The following is an 11,986-nucleotide window of genomic DNA, read 5'->3' as shown; positions in this document are numbered from 1 at the left end:
GAAGGGTGTGAATAACCTGTAAAAAAAAAAACAAAACCAAACCAAAAACTGACCTGTTCAAATCGCTGTTTTTCCAATCCATGCACTGTTTTTATTAATTAGGAACCAACCGAGACCGATGTCACTTTATAACGCCTGACATATTCCCTGTCCTCCCGGTGCAGCAGATCCTCCCTCGGCTCGCAGCCCCGCCGTGCCGGTACCATATGCTTTATTGTTCAGCGAGCAGCGCGGCGCCGCGCACAAAGCCCCATTACCTACTGCTGCCGGCGCCGCTCGCTCACTGAGGCTGCCTGTGCGATCACATGGGAGCGCTGCCGGAGGAAGCCAGGCACGCCACTCATCTCACTGACTATGGATTTTTTTTTTTTTTTTCCACCACCCCCTTCCCCCCCATCAGCTGAGGTCTGCTATGAGGAAAGAATAACAAATTCTAAAGCTTCTTTAGCTCGTGAAGGCAGCAGAAGGCAGCATGGTTTTTTGCCATGGAAGACCCCCTCAACTTTTTATTATTATTATTTGTAATTATTATTTCCCTTTGTAACAAAAATTCAGGTAGACATTCGAAAGAGTTTTTAAGTCGTTTTTCCTCGTGGGCAGCAGCGAAAACCTTGCAGCGTCTGCAGCACTGTACACACACTGCCATTAATATTCTAAAGAGGTAATATTTTGCCAACACGTTTAATCTGCCGGTGTTTATCCTTTATGTGGAGGATGAGCTTCTGAATGAAAAACTGTTCCTAAAAAGCAGCCCCTTGATTTCAATTTGTCTCATCCAAGGGCATTATCCTGCTATCTCTGATCATAAAATTAGTTTTGCTGGTTTCAGTGCAACCATTCAGGTGAATAAGAATTGGCCATTTGAGCAAGGATTATTCCCAGACCGAAATGACAGATTATACAGTGCAATGAAGTCTGATCCCTTCTGATATTGTATGTGATGACACCCAGATTTGGGTTGGCTGGTTTTGTCTTTTTGTTGTCTGTTATTTTAGACAAATTTTAAATTGAAATAATATATTGCCTCAAAGCTTAGTATTTACCCGAGGGTTTCATACAGGACTAAGTGAGTAAGTACATGCAAAATTACAGAAGCATTTATATATAAAGAAAATAATTTTTTTTCATTGATAACATCAAGGCTCCACGGATTTTTTCAAGATAGCCTAATTCCTACCTCAAAATTACCAGAGTATTCTAGTTTTAAATTCTACAGAGAGCGAGGGACGACAAATGAACATCTCCATCCTGAAAAGCGGTGCAGAGAAAGTAATTAACCCTAATAATAACACCGCAAAGATGCAGCTCTGCTTTGAAATTGTGAATTATCTCTGGAACAATTCATAGCATTTTCAAAACATAAGCTGGCAAAAAGAAACTGTTTTCTCATTAACATTCCACAAATGGAATCCCAACTCCTTCTCTTGAAAACCCCCCTCATTAGAATAAATGACAGCTTGTTGCACTTTGTTGGCTTTATTCTGGTACTATGGAAGTTTTGCTACTGATTTGCATGGAAGAAGGAACAAGCATGACAAACATTCACACACTTTACTGTCGTCATGCAAATCAATGACAAAACTCTCAAACTCTTTATTGTTCTCCACATCTCGCTCATCATGTATTATTAAGGTGTTCTATCAGCTGATATGCAGTCTCTGTGATTGCACTGAATTATAAAAGACAGGAAGTAAAGGACACAGAACTGCCTACTGCTCAACCCAGTGATGAAACCCTGCTAGAATCTCACATTCATTTTGTTAAATAAATAAAAAAATACTATTATCAAGAACGTATGTATTTTAAAATGCCACCATTTTTCTCTGCCCGAAGACGACGACTGAGCAGATGGCTGGTGGCTGAGAACCCTCCACGTCTCTTAAGCAGGAAACACTACACATAGACATTAATGAGAAGAAATGAAAGCAGGCTAGACGTGCTGCTAACGAACAGCTGGGTTAGCTGCAGCTATGCATATTTTTTCCCCTGGCAATATCATTGATGATGTCACAAGGCTAGTGGAGGAAGACATAAACAAAAGGCAGGCATTTTGCTGCAGCAGCACTGGGGGTGGGGGGGGCAGAGAGTGGAGGAGAAAAAGCAAATGCTTGGCAGACAGAAAGAATAAAAAGAACTGGTAAGGTAAAGGGTATTATTCCACATTTTCTGGGTGTTATTATATATACTAGGGAGCACTTTTCAAATCTTGAAAGATAGAGGAAAACATACTCAAGAAGATATTGTTAAACCAGTTAGCAGGAATTAGTTGCTTCTGCTGGCAGACAATAGCAGCAAGCAGTTTTCTTGCTGTATGAAAAACAGCCTCCGTTATTCAGCTCTTCAAGTTTGGGAGAGAAAAAAAAACTTCAATCCTCCACAGTGAAATTTGGAATTTCCCAATTCTAACTTGACTTTTTTTTTTTAGGAACCTACATATATTCCACTCCATACTCTATTCTTACAAGTGTAATAAATAGTAGCAGGTTCCTATGAGAAACTTCTTCTGCAATTTTATCATACTGTTATAGAAATGCCTTTAACCCCTGACGAATTAGAAATCACCCAAGAGTTTCAAAGCAGCAAGAACCCAGATCTCCCCTGCCACTTCACAGAAGGAAGATCTCCAAACACTTCCTGGTATCTCTTATACAGGACTTGCTGAATTTTCCCTGTGAAGTCCTGTCCACCATAGGACTTCTCTGGGAAAATCCAACCTCAACTCTCTTTGAAACAACAGTGGAAGTAAATGTGTAAATGCTCAGCAATTTTCCCATCCCAAATCTCCCATGGGAGTCAAGAGGGAAGCAAGGTTCCTAGTAAATCCACATAAAAACAGAACCAAGAATCTGCTGACAAATTGTAAATACAGGTAAATTGCCAGATCCCACACAGCTCTGAAGGAAGTCCAATTCAGAGGGAAATGCTTATGCTTTCCTACTCCAATGAGGCTACAGCTAAAGGCAACTGTTGAAATTTGGATGCCAAATCATTTCCACCATTATAAAAGAATGTATGAGTAAAGCTTGCTTTATTCTAACCTGTATGCATTTAAACTTGAGTACTTTTACACAGATTATATGCACTAGAATATAGATCTTGCACTTTTTTTTTTTTTTTTAAAGACTAAAATTTGAACTTCAGGTCATTCTCACCTTATACAACTACACTGTTTTGTACTGAGCCTAATTTGCTTTTCAGAATCTTATATCACAGTTTCATGATTCCAATATGAATTAAAACGATTATTGAGGCAGCACTGCTTAATCACATGAGGCAAAAAGGAGCCATTTGCACCCTGTGCCTTATTTTTCCCAAAGAGTACCTTAAAATAAAATGAGGGGCACTGCTTTCTCCAAGAAGACCAGGAATGCTAATTTCCACACTAGCTGAAAAAAGGGGGTTATACTCATACTCTCTTTTGCAATTTAATGACAAATCTGAAGCCCAGAGTTTATGAGAAGTGTCTCAAAGACCACACACACTTTACGCCAGCTCTCAAAAGTAGTACAGTTTGGAGGTCATGTCTTGTATATTTATCAGCAGCAATAGTTCCATGTGCCTCACAGTTGACTTTTGAAGTCAGAGGTTTGTGATCATTTCTTCAGTAACATCTACAGATCTTGTGAATGCAACCTCCTCTAAATTTGAGCTCACGATGAGGTATTGCTGCAAATTTTCCATGGAACAATGTCATTCTAGTAGTTCTACAGAAATACTTAAATATTAATTCCACATACTTCTTTCCAGACCAAATACAACTTAATCAAATACCCTTTCTCTCCCTGGACCCCATGTTTTGCTTTCTCTGGATAAATCACAGCTAAATCTGAACTGTGTTCAAGCAGTTCCATATTAACCACTCAGTTCAAAATTCTGGGGTTTGTAGGATTTCAATAGCTTGTTTGAAGAACATACTTTGGATTTCTGAAGTACGTAAATATGAAAAATTACATTTTCTACAGAGAAGTATAACAATATTTTGAAATAGAGTCTAAAATTTGGGAAAATTGACAAATCTAATTACCTTTCAAATCAATTTGAAAGACATTAAAAAAGATTATTACACCTGAAGGGCAGGCATTAGAAGCTGTTCTGATTTCAGCTGCCTTAGATTAGAATTACTCCAAAGAGTGACTCTACAGCATGTCAATGTAAGACTGTCAGTGGCACCCTTCATTCTTACATCTGGCGCATTTCTCATGTCAGTTTGAAGGGCAGTATGTACAGTTTCCTTATTTTCTGACTTCTAAAGTTTCTCCACACCAGGAGCAACTTCCTAAATTACACGGCATAAAGCAGCCACAGAGTAGCAGTGAATGCTCTTTATGTATTTCATGAGGTATACAACATGCAATTTCCTACAAATTATCTTCAAAGCAATCTCATTTTTACTGATACATTATTGCTCTATCTTGCAATATCTGGATCTTTTTAAGATTAAAAAGTCTTAACAACCTCCATACCAGGGTGCTATCTCAGAGGAAAGCACACTTTCTTCCAGAAAGCAGCTGGACAGACTTGAGCAGTACTACTCCTTACAAGAGCTGCTGAGTTCAAACAAAAATAACTCCTGTAGTAAATAATTAGGGTTTCTTTCTCCTTTTGCAAACTTTCTGAAAACTGCTGGTTAACTATCAAAACAAAAGAACACATTAACTCTGTGGCAGGTAAATTGATATACTGAGGTGTACAGCAAGCAGCAAAATAATCTCTTCATTGCTGATACATTAGATTATGTGAATAATCAAAGCAATTAAATTAAGCGTTGTGGTAATGCTTGATACAGACAACATTAGCCTAATGCAAAGTCCAAAACACCAATACAAAACACAGTTTCTCAAAAAAAAAAAAAAAAAAAAAAAAAATCCCAGAAAGCAAGCTTTATATTGAAGAGCAAACTGCTTGTTTTCATGTTAAAAAATAAAAATAAAAAAGTCTCAGAAAAAGCTAAATACTTTAAGAACAGAGACTTCCTGTGCTGTCTTGTATGCATTTCATAAGCCAGCTTTGCTCCAGCTAGTTTCCATGACAGCTCAGACACAGCAACATGATCTGTGCCAGGGAGTAATTCAGAACTACACAGCTATGCTCAGTGCCATAAGATATTGCAAGACAAATGCAAGAATCAAAGGTGGTTTTTAGTTTTTAATTAACTGACATACTCTCTACTGCCTTTGCTTTTCTCCTGCTTGGTTGCTAAGCACACCTTTTCTCACAGTATCATTTTCCAGTTCACAAATTTCACTTGGCAGTTGAACACCAGAAAGATTAAAAATAAAAATTTAAAATAAAATCTGAAAAAGGAAGTATCTGAAGCAAGCACGGTAGCTAATTTTTTCTCTTTTTCTTTTCCTCTAAATAGAAGGTTTTGGAGACAGAGGAGTTCAAAGCAAAAAGGATTCCAGTCAGGAGGAAGACCACCATCTTTCCTTGCTGACTTACCACCAGTATCACTTCCTAGAGCACTGCTAACCAGTAACATTGTCTCATCCCTCACTTCTATCATTTACATAGTGGAGCATACAAACTGTTCAGATTTTATGAACAACTCAAGATTCCTTCCACTGGAAGATGAATCTTTCATTGTTGTTTCTTCCCGACTACCATAGATACGTGAATTTCAATTTGAGCAAAGACAGCAAGAAAAATATAATAGATCTGAACCACAATGCAAACAAACTTTAACAGCTAGGCAGTAACTCACAAGGCATCACAACTTACAACACATTTTCACTTACAATAAAGCACATAGTGAACTTTTATACCTATAGACCAGACATAACTAAATTGTAAAATAAGGTGTCTCCACTGAATTTCTAAACATCAGTTTAGGATCTAATTCCAGAGGAAGCGAATTTGCTGCAAGACTCGTTCCTGCCTTTGTACATCCCACATACTATCCTACATCTCATTTATAGTTTAAAATAACACTGAATTGTAGATAGTATGTAAACTCTTTGCTGTTTCAAATAACCTTTAAAGCCTAGAAACCAATTCTCCTCTAATAATTCTGTCCATAATGATTTCTCTTTGGCCAGCATTGATTTCTTTCCCTTATGTGTTTTCAGAGGAGCTCGAAAACATGTTTTCTTTACTTCTTTGCCTGTGCACCAGCATCACTGATAGCATCAGCATTGCACTGGGAATTTTATTGCTCCTGTTGAGTTTTCTAAACCAAAAAGAGCACAACACATTTTTCCCCCATAAGTTCCATGACAGCAGACTTCATGGAAAAAAAACTAATTGTATTTTGCAGAAGTATCCTCTCCTTATCCCTTGAAGACATGGTAATGCTCTGACCTTCTCCAAAATCAATGTTAAAGAAAATCAGTGAAAAATCCTAACATATGTTTAACGTGTAAAATAAATTTCATAGCATGTATACCAGATCTTAAGACAAAACCTGAACCACTATGTTACTGCAGCAAATACTTTACTATTTCTTTATAATATCTTGGGGATTACAGCTTTTGTGTGGAACTGTTCAATGTTGAAATAAAACTTACAGTCAGTCCCTCCATTTCAGAACTAAGCTTTCCAAGAAAGAATGATTGCCATTTCCAACAACAAAAACACAGTACTGGACAATAAATATATTCAATAAAGAAAGACTTCCTGCAAGGTTTATATTCAAACAGTTTGAATAAGCTCATGAACTTATGACACAGACAAAAATGGCTGTGGGGACCACTGACATTACCCAACAGGAAATTGCATCATTTAGCAGTTTTCAATGTTGCAGAAAAGCACTGATTACTACTTCAGTGTTGTTTTTGGCATCCCTGTAGCGACCGCGGTTTCTCCATCAACTTATCCCTTTGGCCAGGCATTTTTAAGCATTAAGGATATTATCTCTGTCACAATATTTTCCTTTCTAACAGCATATGGACACTGTTTGTTCCTGCTATAATAGATGGAAATAATACTCGTGTTGTCAAATATTTAGAAAGAGTCCAGTCAGCTTGTCTGTTTTGACCTAGGTTACAGCAAAGGTGCAAGCTGATAGCACCAGCTGTCATTTGATGTTAATAGACTTCTACCAGATCAACAGCTCTGAGCCTGTTGAGGAACTCACCAGTTTTGTGACTGAGAAGTATAAAGTTGAGGTCCTTGGCTGTCTCGTTCTCTAACTTCAGGTGGGCAAATTTCACTGACTCTAACTATAGTTCTGTCTGTGTCCGAGAAACCATTTTCATTCTACTCTAAGTCTGCTGTTGCTAACGTTACATATGTCACCAGGATACAGGATTCTCAACACAGACTTCCACCATTTCAGATTTCAAGAAGCATAAGCATTTGCCAGGGCCACTGCTCTATTCTTCCACAGCAAAAGACAACTTCACTGCCCTAGATGTCTTGGAATGAGATACAGCAGTGACACCATTTACATGCAGGATTTTTTTTCATATAATGTACAGTGGCATTGAGTTCACAACTGCGCATCCTGCAGTTTTCTTATTATCTCCAGTGCCTAGACAACTTCTGAGTGGTCATATTTAGCTTGTAGAAGACTTAAAAGGGCAGGTGGTACTTTTTGTTGATCCTACTATTCTTTTGCCGTGCTTGCAGACAACCTCAAAGTCTACATTCATACTGGATCAGACCCAGATCAATAATTACTAGCCTTTTGATGACAGCCAGGCTGACAAGCCATGAAATAGGCAGATTTTGAAGAGAAAAGCAGTATCTCCAAGTAGACAACTGAGATGACTAAGAAAACTGAACCCTCTGAGAACATGAGAAAGAGATCATACATACAAAAGCCTGTCTTTTTTTTCTAATTGCAGAAGTTCGTCTCACTAAAGTGGTATTACTTTCTCCACAAACCTTATCCTGATACCTATCTTTAGATTATCATACTGCAATAACAATAGCACTAAGATTCCGAAGAGGTCTCTGCCTTAAAAGCTATATATTTTAAATGTCAAACAAGAGACAAAGATACATTCAAAGAGCTGAGAGCGCAGAGAAAACAGAGGTGTCACTTGCCATCCCATAAAAGTTGTTATCACACAACAGACTGAGAAGAACTTGCTTTTGTATCAAGAAATAGAAGCAAATAGTATACCTTTAGAACAGTTAAAAAAAAAAAAAAAGCATGCTGCTAAAGAAGATACAAAGAGATGCATCAAACAGGTCAGGGAGACATTGCCTTTGAAGCAGCACTGATATACACAAGAAAGCATTAAGAATAAAATCTGTTAAGGCCAGGATTTTGTGATATTTGAGGCTGGAAACACTAAAAAGTTTGTTTCACAGTTCAGATGATTATCTTAGAGGATATACATGAAAAAAGCTGCTCAATGGAGAAGTGATTTTACAGTAAAAATTTGAGAGGGATACACCTATATGTTCACTGCAAACATTTATGAGATTAAGAAGAAAAAAGTACATATGGAAATGAAAAAGGTTGCTAAAGATACAATTGTACAGAAAGGTGTAGGGTGGGGAAAGAAAAAAATGAATTCCCTTTGGAAAAATAAATTCAATAGCAATTAGGAGAACCAAGTCTGGGAAAATGCACAGACAAAGCAGCATTTCGGACGATGAAATACGGTAAACTCCTACGGTGGGCTGTGAAAGATGAGGCCAGAATGTTTATTCTGATATGTAGGAAATGCATTTGTATCTGGAATGTATGTAAATAAGGCACATAGATTCCAAGGTAATTGAATGACAAAGTCAATGACTGAACACCAAAAACACCATCTTGTGACACCGACAGTCAAAATTTGCTAGAAATATATTTCTAACTTTTATAAAGATAACAATAAAAAACCAATTAATTTGCATCCCAAATCTTCAGCAAATAGAGACAAAATTCACAAAATGAAATGTGCACTGAACAAGAACTGGAAGATAGGAAAGGTAACTACACAAAATCAGAAAGTTCGTGGAGAAAGGACCAATGATCCCAGACTACTGTGAAGGGGGAAGCAGTGGGGGGGAGAGAGCGGGAGAGAGGGAGCTTAAAAAAAAAAAAAAAAAAAAAAACCACAACAACAAACCAACAAGATACTAGTCTACAAATACAGGCTGACAGCTGAGTCAAATCTAGCCTGAACAGGGACTGGAGTGAAAATTCCTGCCTCTCCACACATCTGGTGTTTTGTTCAATCCCAGCATACAAACAAGGTACCCAGGTGGCTCTGCCGGTGGTAGCACTAGAACACTCTATCCAACACCCAGTCAAAGCCAAAGCTTCAGACAACAGATACAGACATTCACAGGCTCAAGTATACTTTAAAAGTCAAATATGGTAATTTTCACTAAGTAGTGAGTAACCAATGAGAACTCTGAAGCCAGAGCCTGATAGCATACAATTCTGCAGTATGTATAAAAAAAATGCAACAAATAGCACACATTCTTAAAATGAGAGCAATTTCACAGAAATGACTAAGCACTTAGGAACTGTTAGGCAACTGTTATTTTCTCCTTACAAATGTGTCACTATTATTTTAATGCTGAATTTGAACTTTTCTTTGGATTGTAAGAATTGACATCACAGGACTGGCTGCAAACAACTGAGATTAGTTTCCAAAACCAGTTCAAACTCCAAAAGCTTTTTCTGGTGAGTAACTTTATGAGACCTTGAGCAATTTAATTATCCCATGCCTTCCATTAAAGAAAAAAGAAATCAAATACCTTATTGTTACTTATCCCACAGTCGTGCTCTTAGTGATAAAAAGAACAAAGTATGTACAACACCGCCAGCTGGAGAGGACCTGCCTAATCATTTGGAAAATTATTTTCCAAAACTGTTAACAAGAAAAAAGTTATAACGACAAATGGAAATTAAGAAAATTTAAGTCTCATATGAACTTCACATTTCTATTTATGTCTAAGTAACAGCAGTAGATGGATGGGAAAGTACTATTTCTTCTGATATCCTATCACTTGAACTTATAAAAAAAATCCTTCAGATAGGAAAAGTTTAAACAAGCTAGCATTATTTTCGTATACACAAAGCAGTTAAAAGCCATTTATTCCTCTTCTCAGAGATAATCCCTGCTAATTGCTCTAGTCATGGAAATGCATTCTGTGGGAAAGGATAATGAAGAATACTTGTCAAATTGGTAATGTCATTATTTCACTGCACAATCCAAACAGTATAATCTGACCCATTCCCAGCATGCTGAGTATCAGCCTACAGAAAAAGACCCATGCATAAGCCACTCTGACCTTTCCTGCTAGTTTCTTCTGACCTTTCTGACCTCATTAGACTGCTGTGTAGAGAAGCCTAAATAAAGAAATAAAGGAGCTGCTGGATACTCTTGATGGATTAGAAATAACAAGAATGCGTGTAGGACTTTAGTATAAACCAGACCACTGAATTTCAATGTTTTTCAAGGAATCAAAATGACAATACAGATGATGATGAAGAAATAGGGAAAAACAGTGTTAAAATATTTAAGAATGAATAATAATTTTTAAATTGTCCATCAGCATCCTTAACCACTTGTTCTGATGCAATTTTATGGCGTTGGGTTTTTAAGCTTCTGACTCAGTGAGAACAGATATTAAAAAACAATGGTCCCAGCACAGTTATTCTCATTAAGTAAGAATGTAACTTCAGCATCATGCTGAAAGAGGGCCTTAGTCTCTTCTGGACAGATCTGTTTAATGAACCTCTCAAATTCCCAAAGCAGGGAAACTCTAGAGCCTAGGATACAGGACTCTGAAATCCTTGCATCACATTTCAGCCACTACATCACATAATCAACACTATGCGTATCTTAACAGACAAAAGGATACAGATGCTATGAAAGTGCTAATTCATTAAATAATACTACTCACAATTCTCACACTGGTTCCTAGACCTGAAGTACAAAACTCAGGCATTTTTATAACTTGCTTAATAGGAAGTACCAAATACATAAATTATTTTTCCTCACTAAATATGGAGTTTTGCCTTTTTTTTTTTTTTTTTTTTTTTTTGCTAGTATTAATACCTGCACAAAACTCTTAGAAAGGAAACCACAGCTCCATAGCAGAAAACCCTCATACTATGAAAGAAATCCTGCAGTAGTTACTCTCTGTGTTGGAAGATGGGGCACAAGCCTTTTTGTCTCTTATTTCTAACTTCTAGGAAGAAAAGTAATACTAGGGAATTTACAGTCAGATACACATTTCAAGTTCCCTTTTAACGTAACTTCTGATTAAAACCTATCTTGTACTGAACCACTGGAAGATTTTTAGTATAAGAATTTTTTCTTTATATGCTTAGCTGCTCCTAAAATCAAGACACTAGCAGATAGGCTGACCTCAGTCAAGGAGTTCAGGCTTTATCATGCTATCCATTAAAATGCAGCCAATGTCATATAGAATTAAATTATGCCCATTTTAAAGAAAAAAATAGCTCATTAGTTCCTGAAATATCAGCTGTGAGACAGCTGCTCAGTTGTCCTGAAGTTTTATAGATCCTGGCATGGGAAAACTGTTACATTTGTGATAGCAGAGATCATTTCCTTCAGCAGTTTACAGCATTTGGTAAAGCTCTGTGTGTGATACATTTCTCCTAGGCTAATCAAACACACTTCACTAGCACCAAGCCAGCACTATCAGAAGAGAACACTTGCAGTAACTCTTATGGCCATTTGCTAGTGCAGAAAACAGCTACTGGCTCTAGATACCATAACACAGCACAAGCTGTGACACAGACATTAAAAACAACTGAGTCAGGTTTCTTCTACACATTGTACAGTTGCTCCATCCAGGCAGCTGTTCCAGCACAATTAGATCAGTCTTTCTGAACTCCGCAACCCCTAGTTAAGATGACAGTGTACATATGGACACCTTTCATCTTCATCTGTATTCAGCCCTTGCTGAATTATTTTCGAAGTCATAGATTGATTGGGGTCTTTTTACTCCTCTGTTGTTAGCCAGGGATTGTCACAAAGAGACAGTGGATAGGAACCTAGTGTTTGGACATGAAAAGTCAAAAGCAGAACTGTTACTACGTTATAACTTGTTCTTACGTACAACA

At 37.4% G+C, this 11,986-nt stretch overlaps 1 protein-coding gene across 9 annotated transcripts in view; it reads right to left on the bottom strand.

Moving 5' to 3' along the window:
- Window positions 1–11,986, bottom strand: part of CSRNP3 (cysteine and serine rich nuclear protein 3) — an 89,535-nt gene that overhangs the window by 31,849 nt on the left and 45,700 nt on the right. For 2 of the 9 annotated variants that reach the window (XM_031599535.2, XM_031599534.2), the window contains exon 1: window positions 7,076–7,766. The exons of 6 other annotated variants lie outside the window; for them this stretch is intronic. The gene's annotated coding sequence lies outside the window, so the exon portion shown is untranslated. Of the gene's footprint in view, window positions 1–53; window positions 390–7,075; window positions 7,767–11,986 lie in introns of those variants that run through there. One more of the 9 variants, XM_090143908.1, reaches the window with a different exon arrangement.

This window comes from Phasianus colchicus, chromosome 7 (assembly GCF_987193195.1).
Source record: "Phasianus colchicus chromosome 7, bPhaCol1.hap1.1, whole genome shotgun sequence".
NCBI lineage: Eukaryota > Metazoa > Chordata > Aves > Galliformes > Phasianidae > Phasianus > Phasianus colchicus.
Note: the sequence above shows the minus strand (reverse complement) of the source record. Positions and strands in the feature narration are given on the sequence as shown.